Source organism: Narcine bancroftii, chromosome 7 (assembly GCF_036971445.1).
Source record: "Narcine bancroftii isolate sNarBan1 chromosome 7, sNarBan1.hap1, whole genome shotgun sequence".
Taxonomy (NCBI): Eukaryota; Metazoa; Chordata; class Chondrichthyes; order Torpediniformes; family Narcinidae; genus Narcine; species Narcine bancroftii.
The window spans coordinates 24,779,542-24,796,470 of NC_091475.1; the positions used below are offsets into that span (position 1 = coordinate 24,779,542).

Sequence of the window (16,929 nt, forward strand, 5' to 3'; positions counted from 1 at the left end):
AGATAAGCTAATAGTGGAAACATAAAATATAGAATATCATAAAAAGATAGCAATTGAATTTTCAAATTTTGACAAGGTTCAAAAAGTCTAAAAAAACAAATAGTTAATTTCTCTGCAAAATGAAGGGTATCTGACAACAACACAGATCATCTGAATGACCTGCATTAGTAGTCAAATTGATAACATTGAACTTCACCACTTTCATAGGCAATGAGAAAGCACCCCTTCATTCAAGGAAGTGTGCTTCACAAGATGAGCCAGCATTTAATTGCCCATCCCTAATTTCCCTTGAACAGGTGGTGGTGAACCGCTGTTGATGTTGGGCTGTGGTTGTGCACTTCAAAAATGTACAGGGTTATATGTTAATTGGTGTATTTGGGCAGCGCAGGCCTGTTAGCATGCTGTATGTCTAAATTTAAAACAAAATTCTGTTAAGGAGGGTTCCAGGGTTTTGACCTGGCAATGGCGAAGAAAATGGTGGCGCTGCTGGAGCCGCTGTAATGGCAGCGCTGTCGCTGGTGCAGATTCACGGGGAGTGAGGAGCTGGGTCCAACTGCCCAGTCAACTACCATCAGCTCCACAAAGGCTTTGAGGAGCCGATAGCAGTTTTGTTTAAACTCCTGCAGGGTCTGCACCCAAGATGGCGACGTCTCTGATTAGCAACAGCCGCGAGGGGTTGCAGACTCAAGGGGAGCAGAGGACTGGAGCAGGGTACCAGAAAACAGGGAGATCACCCCCTGTTCTGAGAATGAGAAGCAGAGGAGAATACCCACAGGACGGTGACATGGCGGCAAACCATTGAGGGGCTCTGAGGCTGAATGACCATGCAGACTCCTAAAAACTTGTGGGGTGCTTGAGACTGCTGTTGGGAGACTCATGCTGGGTTGAGAAACTGGCTTAAAGAGTACCATGTATTGGAACCAGGCTGCGAGGGGGTGCCAAAGGCACTGAAGAGTTCCTGACTGTGTCGGAGGTTCGAATCTGGAGCCCAGGTTGTCAGTGATTTGGACTGGACTCTGTGAGGCTGCGTTAAGCACTGGAGGTGAATCTACGGACACTTGGTGACTCTGGAGGGAACTCTCTTTTGCTTCTCTTTCTCTGACTGTAAGAGCTGCTTCAAGCAATTTCTGCTGATGGCAAATCTGTCCCCCTTGTGGTGAGCATAGGCAATTTCATATACATGACAATGTTTTATTACAACAATGAATTGAATCTTGAATCTATTGAAGGAATGGTTACATACAGTATTTCCAAGTCAGGACAGTGGGGAGGGGTGGGTGGGGGGTGGGGTTTGCAGTTCAGCGTCCAGTTCCCCAGGCTTTTTCTGCCCTTGTCCTTCCAACTGGTAGATGTGGTGTCAAGGAGTTTTGGTGAGTTGCTACCACACTCCATGGATTTCTACATGGTTAAAGTTAAAAGGTAATAAATATTTTAATGGAAGTTCATCCATCTTCAAATTCACAGACAACACCACAGTCATAGACTTGGTATCAAATGATGATGAGACGGAAGACAGAAAGAGATTAAAAGTCAAGTGGCATGGTGCCAAGACTACAATCTCTCCCTCAATATCCATAAGACAAAGAAGATGAGGGGGCAGACTACCCTGTCCACAGTAATGGTGCTGAAGTGAAAAGTGTAGATAGATTAAAGTTCTTTTGAGTGAACATTTCCAATTACCTGACCTGGACCAACCACTTTGGTGACAGGAAAGAAACCACACCAACGCCTCTACTTCATGAGAAGACAGAGGAAGTTTGGCATGTTCCCCCTTGACCTTCAACAACTTCTACTTGTGCACCATCAAGAGTATGCTTGCATCTCTTGATGGACGAGAGCTGCTCTGCTCAATATCTGAAGAAGCTGCAGAAGCTGGTGAATGCAGCTCAGAACATCATGTGAACTTCTCTTCCCTCCATGGGCACCATTTACATCTCTTACTGCCTAGGGAAGGCAGGCAACACATTGAAGGGCCCATCACACCCTGGACACACTCTCTTCTACCTCCTCTCAATAGGGAGAAGGCTTGAAAGTGTGAAATTGTGAACCAACAGACTTGGAGACAGTTTCTTCCTCGCAGCCAGCAGGCTCCTGAATGAACCCATAACAGCACTCTTGTGCTACCCTTGCTTGGTGCTAATTGATCTTTATTTCATTGTAACTCGTTTTTTTTTACTTTATATGAATGTTAGAGTTCATTGTTAGACTGCTCATGGAAAGACCCTTCACATTGCACAGATATAATGTGACATATAAATTTGCACACAACAGACAGCAAAGGATTCAAACTGGGTCGCTGGTGCTGTAATAGCAATGCGCTAACAACTACACTAACTGAGTAGAAGGAAAAAGAGGCTAGAAGGGGATATGAACATTACAGTAAAGAAGCATTAGACCTAAATGGTATGATAACGTGGGGAACTGAGGCACAGAGACCTGGGAATCCCAGTGCATGATTCACAGAAAGACAGTGTGCTGGTACAGCAAGTAATTGGAAGCTTACAAATTATTACCATTTGTTCCAGGGGAGATGAATTTGAAAATGGGGAGGTTATCTTTTCTGAAGCTGGGCACTTTTGAATCATCCTGGAGTAGAGTGTGCAGTATTGTTTTTAAGTTTAAGGTAGCACATTAATGTGTTACAAAAAGCAGATCAATGGAGTTTACTGACCAAGAACTAAAATGTGTGGTTTCCTCATACGGAAATGATGGACAGGCTAGGCTTGAATTTAGTGGTGTTTAGGAGAGTGAAAAGAGATGATGAGGAGACTTGACAGGGTGGCTGTAGAGAGGGTGTGTGGGAGAATTTAGAACCCAGGCGCTGTTAAAATGAAAGACTTTATCATTTAATTGAGTCACAGATCTGTACAGTACTTCAGCCCAACTCCTCCTAGCCAACCTCAATACCTATCTATGCTAATCTCACCTGTCTGCATTATGCTCAAAACCCTCCACTTTCCTATCCAAATACCTGTCCAAGCCTTTTAAATGCCTGCACCACTTCCTCTGGAAGCTTATTCCATATAACCACCACCTTCTGGGTGCCATACCTTCTCAGTTCTCCTTCATATTCCTTCCCCCTCACATTAAAACTATGTCCTCTATTTTTAGGCTCCCTGGGAAAATTACTCTATCTGTATAAGCCCCTTTCATACTGGCAACCCACTAAATAGGGAATAAATGAATGGTGTTGCAGCACTGGGTGAGCTATTCACACTGAACCATGAATTCCCTGGTTCATGTGAATATTGTGGATCTAAGGGAGTCCCAACCTCCAGTGGTGAATCACAGGGCAGTGAAATCATAGTGGGAATAAAGTACATGCACGCACAAAGTATATATCTTGTCAAAGTATATATATATATAAAACTTCTTTTACAAAAAACATACAAAACAATCCTTCGCAAAACACACACACAATATAAATCCACACACCATCAGGGCTCACATTTCTGTTAATCATAAAAAAATTCTCAATGAAGAAGTCACTTGCATTTTTACTATGGCACCATTATTATTGTTCTTTTTATTATTGCAGTTCTAATTATAACCGGCCCTTTATATGATCTAAATATGGCTGCCATATCTTGATAAATATGTCACGTGCGCTCTTTAAATTGTATGTAACTTTTTCCATAGGCATTTAACTATTCATCTCAGCAGTCCATTGTGCTATATGTAGAAGGGAGTTAGATTTCTTGGAATTTAGTTAGTTCGTTGCTTATTTCAATGAAGTTGCCCAAAAGATAAAGCTCCGGGTCACCCATGAAGGCCACCCCTGTTATTCTTGTTAATATTTCAGTAATATCCTGCCAGAAAGCTCTCACTTTCACACACTACCACATAGCATGTAAAAATGTTCCTATTTCGGTCCCACACCTAAAACACATCTCCAATATTTCAGATTTTGATTTATGCAACTTCTGTGAGATATAATTGATGCAGGAAATTATAGTGAACAAATCCATATCTTGCATTTATAATTGAAGTCATGCTATTCAAACTCCAATCAAACCAACATCTTTCCATTAATGAAACACCTCGATCTGACTCCCACCTCTCTTTCTCGATCTCTGTAAACATGGTTTTGCATTTTCATTTCGGAAACCATAGTACATCTTAGATTTAAATTTAGGTGTATTCCCCAGCCAAATCGCTTGTTCCATTTCTCTAATTTCAAGTGAGGCCAAATTTGGCTCCTATCTTTCTCTTGGGAATGATCTTAGCTGTAGAAAGCAAAAGAAAGTCCTGTAAGCTACTCCGTATTTATTTCTTAATTGTTCAAAAGACATGAGATTTCTCCACATAACAATTATCAATATATCTTATTCCTTTATCACACCATGAATTCAATATTTTGTTACCTAGATTCTTATGCAGCAAAACATTTTTTACATAATGGTGTTCTCAATGATATACCTGTTTTTTTTTCAATACACTCATTTATTTCTAATCATATGTATTAATATTGGGTTGTCTGTCTTTTTTGTTATTAACTTAACATTGTAAATAAAGCCCTTCACTGTCTCCTTTTTAAATTGAATTCAATCCCATTCGGATCCAAGAGGGGGGACTGTCTTCTTCAAAGAAGACTGATAAAAATCTTGCTCATGCTGATAAGTAGTACTTCTTAAAATCCGGATGCCTAAGTCCTCCCATTTTATAGTCCCATGTTAGCTTTTCCAATGAAATTCTCAGCACTTTGTTATTCCATAGGAATTGCCTTTAATAATTCAAATAAATTTTTAGGTAGTGCAATGGGCAATGATTGAAAAAGATACTGTAATCTTGGCATCACCTTTATTTTAATATAATTTACTCTTCTCACTTTAAGTAATTGGCAGGTCTTTCCATTTCTGTAAATTTTTCTCTATTTTTTTTCTAAAAGAGGGGTGTAATTAAATTTATATAAGTTCTGTAAATTATGATCTGTAATTATTCCTAAATATTTGATTCCATCTATTTCCATTTAAATCTACAACCTTTTTGATATCTTTCATAATCAAAATTATTTAATGGCATTATCTCACTCTTGTTCATATTTATTTTATAACCCAATGTTCTTCTATATTTTTCTAATATTGTTTGCAATTTTCTCAAGGATTCAGCCAGGCCAGACATATAAAATAGCACATCATCAGCAAATAAGCTCATTTTATCCAATTATATAATTTTATCCAATTTTATCTAATTTTGTCCAACTTTGAAGCCCTTAATATCAGGATCTCTCCTTGTGATCTCCTCCAGTGGCTTGGTAACTAGAATAATAAGTGCTGGGCACAGAGGACACCCCTGTCGACTCGATCTACTCAAGGGAAAAACCACTGACATCTGATTATTAGTTATAATTTTGGCTTGTGGTTTACGATAAAGAGTTCTCACCCAATTTATAAATTTTCTGGTTATTCCAAATGTTTTCAATGTTTTAAATAGGAAAGACTATTCTAATTGGTCAAATGCATTTTCTGCATCTAGGGAGATACTTATACTTGAATTCAACTTTGATTTTGCTATATGTATTATATTAAATAGTCTAATAGGACTATTTGAAGAATGTCTTCCTTTAACAAATCCCACCTGATCTGGGTGTATTAATTTTGGTAAATACTCACCCAGTCTGTTGGGTAGTGCCTTAGCTAGAATTTTATAGTCTGCATTCAGAAGTGATATTGGTCTGTATGATGAGGTTTTTAATGGGTTGCTACCTTTCTTTGATAGCACTGTAATTAGAGCAGTTGTGAAATATTCTGTGAGGGTCTGGGTCTTCATCGCCTTGCCCAATTCATAGAAGCATCAATAAATCTTTAAATTATCTATAGAACCCAAGAGGAAACCCATCCTCTCCCAGAGATTTGTTAGCTTGTAAAGTACCCAAAGCTTTCTCGATTTCTTCTTCTTGCGAAAGGGGCATCTAAATCAACTTGTTCTCTATCTTCTAATTTTGTAAGTTTAACATTTGTTAAAAATTCATTGACCTTATATTCATCTCTTAATAATTCTGATAGATATATACTTTCATGTAATATTGATTATTTATTTTTGATTATGTTATAATATCATCCTCTGTTTTTATTGCATTTATCATTCTGGATGACTCCTCTGCATTTATCTGCCAAGATAAAACTTTATGTGCCCATTCTCCTAATTCATAATATTTTTGTTTGGTTTTTAATATAGTTTTTTTCAATTCTATACATTTGTTATGTGTTATATTTCACTTTTTTATTCTTTAATAATCTATATTTTTCTTGTAACCCTGTTCTCTGATATTCTTTTTCCAATTTCATTATCTTTCTCTAAAGCATACAACTCTGTAGCCTCAAACTCTGTAGCATATTCTCTCTTAAGAGTTTTTTGTATAAGAAATAATTTGTCCTCTTAAGATTAGCTTTAAGCGTATCCCATATTAAAAAGCTAATATCAGTAGAAGAAAGATTAGTTTCACAAAATAATTCTATCTGTCTCTTAATAAACTCACAAAAATCCTTCCTTTTCAATAGTGTGGCATTGAGATGCCATCGATACACACTTTCTTGTTTTTCCGATATCACAATAGTTAAAGTTAATGGCAAATGATCTGATAAAAGTCTCACTAAAATATTCTGTTTTTAACACTCTACTTTTTAAATGGGCAGACATTAAAAACAAACCAATCCTTGTATGTGAGTCATGTACCCCTGAGTAGAATGAATAGTCTCTTTCTATGAGGTTAAGCTCCCTCCATATATCAATCAAATTTAAATCTTTCATAAATGATCATTTTTTGAAAGCTTTTGCCCTTGTTACTAATGTGGCTGATATATCCAGTATTGGATCTAGACAGAAATTGAAATTTCTTCCGACCAGTATATTTTGTCTTCCCTCTGCTGTTTTTGAAAATAAAGCTTTCATTGTCATAATTTGGTGCATATATATTCATAAAAGTCCATGATTCTGCATAAAATTTTACAATATACCATGAAAAATCTTCCGGCTTGTTTCTTCTATTATTATTATTGGTATATTTTTATTAATTAAAATCACTACTGCTCTTGCTTTTGAGCCAAATGAAGATGATATTACTTGTCCCACCCATCTTCTTTTTAATTTATCATGTTCTGATTTAGTAATATTTCTGATTTAATTTTGGTACTCTTCACAGAGAGTTTGATCAAAACATGTCTGTCTAAGTCCTTCACATGGCCATGCCTCCCTCAAATTATAAGTAATCTTGAGATGATTTAAAGCAGCTCCACCAGCTGTGAGGTGACAGCTCCGCTGGCACCCTGTGACTGCTCCACCGGTTGCCCTATGACAGCCCTACTGGCCGCACTGTGACAGCTTCACCAGTTGCCCTGTGAAATATAACTACACTGATATTAAAACTACCAGTTTGATGCATGCTGTAAGGTAAAACATCATGAGATGGGAATGTGTAAGGAGTTACCCTGTGCAGGGCTGTAACAAAAAGGGGAGGTGTCCTTGTACTCCTGTTAGGTAAAACATCATGAGATGGGAATGTGTAAGGAGTTACCCTGTACAGGGCTGTAACAAGATGTGAATACATCCTTGTACTTACAAGATAAGAGAGACATTGATGGATTGAGAGGCAGGAAGCTAGCAGGGAAAGGATAGCAACAGTTTTAGTCATTGGACAAGTAATGATATGATGATGTTCTAAGCACGTATCCAAGGGTATAAAAAATCACCATTTTGCTGATAACGGCAGAATGCATTCTCCGACTAACATTGTTAGTCGCAAGTGTTACAATCCGGTAATAAAGAACAAAGAACCCTGATTTCGACTCAGTCTGGTGTTTGTCTCACTCATTCATGAACAAAGCAGACCTAACAATGCACACAGGCACGAACACCACTAATGATACCTGGTTGAGTGGGTTAGGCGTTTACACTGCAGTTGAGGCAATTCTGAGTCATCTTGGCCAGGCTGTAATATAATACCCTATCAAGTATCAGAGCCCAGTTGATTTTTACTCCCCCTGCCCAGTTGGGTGCATTCACACTGCCAGGTGACCTGCTAAATACTCACTAAATTTCCTAGTTCAACCCATGTTATTTGGCAGTGTGAAAGGGGATTATTATAATTTTATAATTATAATTATTATAATTATATTAGCCTTCAACACTACAGTGAGAACAATCCTTACCCATCCAATCTCTCTTTGGAACTAAAGCCCCATTCCAGGCAAAATCCTGCTTATCTCATCTGCCCTCTCTCTATTGGTCCACATCCTCCTTGCAGCATGGCAACTGGAACCATACAAGTGTAGCCTATCCAATGTTTGTGCAGCGGCAACAGGACATGCCATTGTTTATATTCAGTGCCTTGATCCCTGAAGGCAAGCATGCAAAATGCCTTCTTCACTCTTTATCCACTCGTATTGCCTTTTTCAGTGAACCATCAAGTTTAAATTTATTATCACCTGACTGTACAAATACAACTAGGCAAAACTGATTTTTCCAGACCAGGGTGCACACACAATGCACAGCACATAATCAGCACACATATAAACATAAAATTATAATATAAAATAAATTTGTAAATATATTCTTGAATAATTTACTGAATTTCATTAAAAAGGATACAGGATACAATTCATAAATTTCACAACCCAAGGGAGAAGATATTTCCTAGCCTAACAATTCTAATTTTGATGCTCCTGTACCTCCTACCTGATGGTAGTAGGTCAAAGATCCTGTGTGATGGATGGTAGGGAATCTTGATAATTATTTAAGCCTTATTTGAGTAAAAGTCCAATGAATGTCATCAATAGAGGAAAAAGAGACCCCAGTGATGATCCTGGGACCTATCCCAAACCATTCTGTTCATCAATATTCCTGAGCTCCTGTGTTTGTCCTGCCAGTATTTGATATCCCAAAACACATAATTTCACATTCAATTGTGTCTGCACCTACCCCACTCAATTTTACAGCTGGTCTTGCCTTGCTCTATCATTAGACAACTTTTTTCTCCACCAATTTTCGTGTGGCCAGCAAGTTTAGTATTCAGATCATCTACATTCACAACAAACTCATCTCTATACGTGATAAACAAAAATGGTCCCAGCACCTATCCCTGGAATATATCATGGGTTACTGATTCCCTGCAAAAATATCACCCTCCATAAATGCCCTCTGCCTCCTATCTAGTTTACTGACATGCTGGGATAGATCTCATCAAGACCTAGGAATTTATTCTTTTTAACCTTTGTCATTATCTCTAACTTTTCCTTCTTTCTTGACATGGACATGTTCTAGATATCAGTGTATCCCACCCCAAACTCTACATCATCCACATCCATCTCCCTCCCTGGTGAATAATGATGAATATTTATTTAGCATTCTACCCCAATCCACTGGAAGAGATAAACTCATTTGTTTTATTTCTCAGAGGGTATGAGACTTTGAAACTCTCTTCCTGAAAGGGAGAATAAGCTTGAAGGACTAAGTGGTCTCCTCTAGTTCCCAACATTTGCATTTCTGTGATCTTGGTTTCCACACTATCACACTCTTTTTTTTGTTCTCTCTACCTCTCCCCAAATTAAATTTTGATTGTTTCTAATTTTTACAGTTCCAATATAAATGTCATCAATCTCAGATACTGCCCCACCCTGCTGGGAATTTTCTGTTTTTTTTCTGGTTTTATCTCAGATTTCTAACCTGCAAGTTTTTGCTATTTCATTAACATCTGAAGTCTGAATTTAAAAAATAATTTTATTAAACTTTATTTCCTCTTCAACCAATGCTATTGCTAAACTGTATTAAAATGAACATCTTCCCAAGGATACAATACCTATTTCAATCATTACCAATTCACCTAACAGAGAAATTCTTCAAGGAGCTAAAGAAAATAATAAGGAAATTCTTATGGAAAGGGGGGAAACCGAGGATAGCACTAGATAAATGAACAGAATAATACAAACAAGGAGGTTTACAACTACCAAACTTTAAGAATTATTATAGAGCAGCACAATTAAGATACCTATCAGATTTTTATCAAACAAGGGAAAAACCAGATTGGACCAGATTAGAACTAGATAAAATAGGGGAGAAGATACCTGAACATATACTATACAAGTGGGATGATAAATTGGTGCAAAGTAGGAATTCACCAGTATTGCACCATCTGCTCAACATTTGGAAGAAGATTCACGTAGAAAGGAATAAAATAAATTATCAACTACCAAAATTAATATTGACACAAAATCAACTAATCCCTTTCACAAGAAATAACCTTTCCTTCAGAGAATGGGAGAGAAAAGGAATCAAAAGAACAGAAAATTGTTTTTTGGGAAATAAATTATTATCTTTTGAACAAATGAAGGACAAATATAATATAACTCACGATACAACATTGTAAAACCTACTTGAAGGACAAATTGGGAAACAGTCTGAGGTTACCAGAAGGAAGCAATTTTGAATATGTGATTACAGACACAATGATAATTAAAAAATTTATAACAAACATGTCCATCAAACTGCAAGAAAAGGAGAACGAGGAAACAAACTGTAAACCTAAACAAAAATGGGAAAAAGATCTAAACATAAAGATAAAGAATGAAAGATGGGAAAAGCTATGCTCCGGAACTATGAGAAATACAATAAACATGAGGTTACGCATGATAAAATATAATTGGTTACACAGGCTATACATCACACCCCAAAAGTTAAATAAATGGGACCCAAAAGCATCAGACAGATGTTTTCGCTGTAAAAAGGAAACGGGAACAACAATACATGCAATTTGGACATGTGAGAAAGTGAAAAAATTTTGGGAAGATCTAAACCAGATATTAAATAAAATCACAAAAAGCAATATACCAAAAAACCCAGAGATCTTCCTTCTAAGTAATATAAGAAATAAAGAATTTGGAGTTGATTTAGATGGAGCACAAAAAAGATTTATTATGATAGCCCTAGCTGTAGTAAAAAAATGTATTATGTCAACCTGGAAATTAGAAGACAACTTGAGAATACAACAATGGTAGATAGAAATAAATAAATGTATTCCATTAGAAAAAATAACATATAATTTAAGAAATAACATCACAAATATGGGAACCATACATGAAATACAATAGAGAAATCCTACCATGGACCTCCACCACCTAAAATGACAGAAGGAGAAGACAAGGAAATGAACTGACTCAGTATATAAAAGAAAAAGACAAAAATTTCTGTTTATTTTTATTAAGTGACGACATTGTTTAACGGGTTTAATGTATCTTATAGATTGAACTTTAAATAAATGGGAAGGGGGGTGAGGGAGGGAGGGAAGGGAGGGGGGAAAAGGGGAGAAAATTACACTGTACATATTCAAGAGAATAAATGTCTGAATGTATTTTGGACAGTATGGTTTATAGTGTGAAAAATAAAAAAATTAAAAAAACCAATGCTATTGCTGGGTCCTTACTTCTTGACAAATCTCCAAAACAAAAGAATGCCCTGATCAAGTCAAGTTACCAACATTTAGCGGATATTGACAGTGCCTAACCCTTTCTCCTACAATGGACAATTTATACAAATGCCCTACCCTATTCTGAATAAATGCTTGTGTGAGTGGTGTTGCTTCATCAATAAACATAACCAGCCAGGGAAATAAACATGTTACTATTTTACAGTAAAAATGTAATAAGGAAAATTGAGAGGCAGCCACACTAATTAAAATCTTCAATAAGATTTTAATTGCTTGTCGTGGTCTCGCTGTGATAAATGAACCCACAACATTCTGATTTTTACACTTATAAAGATGATCAAAAACTTTTATGCCAGCAGCTAATTGTTACTCTTTTCAATTCAACACCAATTTACTCCACTCACAGCACTGAAACGATGTATATGCTTAGATAGCAGAGATATAGCTCAGAAAGAAATCAAGTAATACCCATACAAACTAAGAGGGATAATAATTTGATAACCAATGCTGGGAACTACAGTGTCAATTATTTAACATACATTCACCACTAATCACACAAAGTTATCTGATAATGGGCCAAATTGTCCTAAAGAAAGGATGCAGAAGGTGAGAGTGTGACAATGGCCTGTGAATTGTGTGGCACCTGAACCTACCACTTGGATCTGGCTACTCTGCAGTTAGTTATGCACAGGGAGCATCTTACCTTCAATCTCACAGTAATCTGTCCGAGATTGGGATACTAACTGCCCATGAAACTCCCTGGAGAAAATTAGTGTCAGCACTTAGTTATGAAATGATCATTATATAATGAATTTTTATGGCAAAGAAAGTGACCAAATGCTCATGCTCATTTCTGCATTTGGTCAATTGTTGTTCAAGATATTAAAAATTGTACATTTATTTTCTTTAATCTTGTATTAATTTCCTTTAATTTATTATCTTCCTGGAAGTGTTTCTTTTTCAGCTCCTCCTATCTCCTTTGTGTTATTTCTGTTTGTCATTCCTTGGTTAAGTTAGGCTGCGGTCAATCCCTAAAGTCGAGGATGTTCCATTGAGCACACGACACCGTTTCCAGATTATATGTCCAGCATAATGGACTATATAGGTTAGGTGAACAACGAGCACATATACTAAAACCAGGTGGCAATAGATAGCAATTGCAGACAGTATTACAGTTGAGTAAAAGTAACCAAGGAGGCATGAGAGAGGAGCTGGCCAAAGTTGATTGGAAGGGCACCCCAGCCGGGATGATGCTAGAATAGCAATAACAGGAGTTTCCAAAAGATGCAAGACTGTTTCATCCCAAAGAAGAAAAGCATTCCAAAAGGAGGGTCAGGCAACTGTGGCTGACAAGGGAAGTCACAGACAGCATAAAAGCAAAAGAGAGGGAATAGAGTATTGCAACAATTTATGAGGGGTAGGTAATATGTGTACATCCCATAAATAAAGGGGAAAATAGACAAATGATTTTGTCATTATTGGTAAATATAACGGATTTCAGATTTCAGATTTCTTGTCAGAGTACATACTGTACATGACATCACATGCAACTCTGAGATTCTTTTTCCTGCAGGCGAGGCAGAATTACCACTTATTGGTAGTGCAATAAAAACTGTACGCAATGTACACATGTAAACAAATAAAGAAATGTAAATAAATACAGAGGAAAAAAACATTAAAGTGCAAACATAAGAGTCCTTATATAAAGGAACAAGTGTACCTTTTCCAAGGTGCTGATGACTGAAAAGTTGGACACAGTCTGAGCTATCAGCAGGATGTAGAAAGGTTTAGTGGATGAGCAAGGGTGGAGCAACATGTACATTATCATTCACCTTTCTTGAATATATCAGAAAAGTCAGATTTTTAAATGTTAAAAGAAAAAAAACCTGTTAATATTTAGAGAGCCCTGGATGTCCACATGTCACATCTGATGCAGCTGCAGGAAGCAATTAGTATGTTGGCCTTCACTGAAAAAGATTTAAGTACAAGAGAAAAGACATTTAATTATATAAAGTCTTGGTGAGATCAATATCATTACTGAATCTTAAGGTGAGATTGCATTAGGTCAGACATACCCAGGTATTAAAATCCAATTTACAGGTGTGGAAACCAACTACAAACATGGTGTGAATTCTCAGCTCCTTCAGCTCAGAGTTCGTTTGCCTGGAGAATGAAGTGACAGAGATTGGAAATTTATCCCAGCTACTCACATCTTCAAATTATGGAGGTGTGCTAAAGGCATCTAAAAATCTCAAGTTCTGCTAAGCTACATTATCTGAGACAGTATATCATTTTTGCTGCAAATAAACAGAAGACCATAATGTGTGCTTGTGAGGCAGGATCACTAAGAGAGGTCAGGGAGAATGCTTGTACAGGTAAGACCTTCTGCAAAGTGTCTGTTCTATGAGTCGTCCCTCACTTTGGCATGGAGGTAGGGGAATGTGAATGGAGTGTCAAATGATGCGCATGCAGGGAAAGGCACCGCATATTGGTCAGATTGTTTGTTTGAATAATTTATTTTTGTATTGATTAGATTGTTGAGAGCAGCATTAAACAGTTTCCAGGACAAAGACTGCCTAAAGAAATCTTTTGGTGCCTGCCACATTGACCACCGCCAATCGGCTAATATCACCTCAAACCGTGCATCTTGGCGCCTCACAGTTCGGCGGGCAGCAACCTCCTTTGAAGAAGACCGCAGAGCCTACCTCACTGACAAAAGACAAAGGAGGAAAAACCCAACACCCAACCCCAACCAACCAATTTTCCTCTGCAACCGCTGCAACCGTGTCTGCCTGTCCCGCATCGGACTTGTCAGCCACAAACGAGCCTGCAGCTGACGTGGACATTACCCCTCCATAAATCTTTGTCCGCGAAGCCAAGCCAAAGAAAAAGAAAGAAGACAAGCCAGCAACTAGATGCATTTGCATCCACGTTTCAGCCCCATGAAATGATCACTTTGTGTAATGGATTTAGAGTACCCTCAAATGGAACCTGGTGCAGTTTGTTCTCATTGATAATTGAAGTGTGACTTGAGTATCTGGAAATGTGAATCCTTTGAAGCTTTACCAGAAACTTAGGACTTCACGACCATTATGACAACACTCTCAACTGCTGTGGCAACTGTTGTCCTCACCAGAAATCCATTGGAACTAGCATTTCAATGAGTTCAAATGTGGAAACAATGATTCCACTGGCACAAAAGAAAGAGCTGCTGTTTCCAGAGGACAAAGTCCATGTAATGACTCTTAGTGGGTAGATGCACTGGAGTGAAATGTGTGGACAATGCACCCTATGTAAGGAGCAACAGGTGTGCACCAACATTGAAAGGGGTGGGAGGAATACAATTATTTGTTTCTGATTTGCTCGTTATATACTAGAGAGTTTTACTGAGGCTATGAGACTTGCCTTTCCACAAGAAGTCCATTCCTGTCACGCTGTGGAACTTCCCACTGTCAGGCAAATTATAGCATAGACCTTCATTGTGAACAATGTCAGAGGCAACAGAAAACCCAAGAACTGCAACTGCTTGGATCTTGACCAAACAATCAGAAGCGAAAGGTCTCAACTGGCCAGGCATCATCGGTGGAGAGAAATGGCCAGTCAAGGTTTTGGCTCAGGAATTCTTACCAAGACGAAAGGGAGAAAAGAAGCAGGAGAGGAGCTAATAAGTGATAGGATATTGGACAGGAGAGGGGATGGAGAGGCAGGTAAAGTGAGAGACAGTGGAAGTAGGGGGAAGGTTAAAGAGAAAAGTAAGAATGGCAGTAGGTGAAGAAGAGAACTGGGACAAATGGAGGTGGGGTTTACCCTAAACTAGAACAATCCATGCTCATGCTGCTGGCATTCAGATGGCCCTGGAGGAAGGTAATGTGCTGTTCCTCAAGTTTACAGTAGCCTCACCCTGAGGATGGATTTGTCTGTGTGGAGATGGTTGGCCATTTGAAATGGTTAGTCATTAGAGTTCTGGCTTGGTTGGTGTTTTATTTTGGTGAGACACATAAATAATTGCAATGGAACATACTCACAGTTGAATTATGAATGACATTAAAAGTGCTACACTGCCTGAAAACCATAGCAAGGTCAGCACTACTAGAGCTCTGGTAACGTGAATGTGGAGTGAACAGTCTTTTCCCTTTGGAGAATGAGGGGTGACAAGATGATAAGAAGCATTGATCGTGTGGATGGCTAGAGGCTTATTCCCCAAGGTTGAAATGGCTAACATAAGGGGGCAATAGGTTTAGGTGCTTGGGAGTAAATACAGGGGGATGTAATAGGTATATTTTCACACAGAAAGTTATGGGTGTATGGAATGCACCAGTGGCAACGTTGGTGGTGGGAGGTACAATTGGATTTTTTGTGAGACTATTAGATGGGAACATGGAACTGAGGAAAATGAGAGGGTTATGCAGTGGGGAAATTATTGGCATTTGTTAGAGTAGGTTATTAGATCGGCACAACATTGTGGGCCGAAGGGCCTATACTGTGCTGTCGACATCTGCGTTATGTTCTATATTGTCAGCGCTTCTGGGACTGCGGTACTGACAGCGCTAATGAAGCTGCAGTGTCAACAACACTACTGCCGGTGTGGCCCCAAGAGGAGAAGGGAGCAGGGACACATCTTCCTATTGGCTGGCTGCTTGACTGTCAGCTGTATGAGCATCCAATCAGCCTGTAGAATATATAACATCACAGCACAATACAGGCCCTTCGGACCCAATATTGAGCTGATCTATATAAACATATTCAAAAAACTAAACCTTCCCTACCTTACATCCATAACTCTATTTTTTTTGCAACCATGTGGTTATCTAAAAATCTTTTAAATGTTCCTATTGTTCCAGCCTCCATCCCTGGCAATGCATTCCAGGCACTCACAACTCCCTGAATAAAAAATATACCCTTGACATCTCCCCTAAACTCTCCTTCAGATGTCCTCTGGTGTTTGCTGCTGTCCACCCTATCTATGCCTCTTATAACCTTGTAGACCTCTATTAAGTCACCTTTCATCCTTCCTCACTTCAAAAAGAATAACCCTAACTGTGTTAACCTTGCCTCATAGATACATTCATCATTCCAGGCAACATCTGATAAATATCCTCTGTACCCTCTCCATAACTCCCACATCCTTCCTGTAATTATGTGACCAGAACTTAACACAAAGTCATGAGGCATGAGATCAGTGGGACCTTGGCTATGTGGATAAAAAATTGGCTTGCAGGTGAAAAGCAGAGAGTGGTAGAGGAAGGAAAGTGTTCTGTCTGGAGGTTGGTGACTAGTGGAGTGCTGTAAGTATCGATTCTGGGAGCCCTGCTCTTTGTGATTTTTATAAATTGACTGAATGAAGCATGGGTCAGTAAGTTTGCAGATGATACGAAGGTTGGACGAATTGTGGGTGGAGCTGAAGGTTGTCGAAGGTTACAGAGATGGGCAGAAAAGTGGTGGATGGAGTTCAGTCTAGATAAGAGTGAGATGATGCATTTTGGAAGGACAAACCAGAAGGCTGAGTACAGGGT

The 16,929-nt window shown here is 38.4% G+C and overlaps 1 protein-coding gene across 18 annotated transcripts in view; it reads right to left on the reverse strand.

Annotated features, from left to right (window-relative positions):
* cadm2b (cell adhesion molecule 2b) overlaps window positions 1–16,929 on the reverse strand; it is a 1,102,220-nt gene that overhangs the window by 488,770 nt on the left and 596,521 nt on the right. The window lies entirely within an intron of this gene.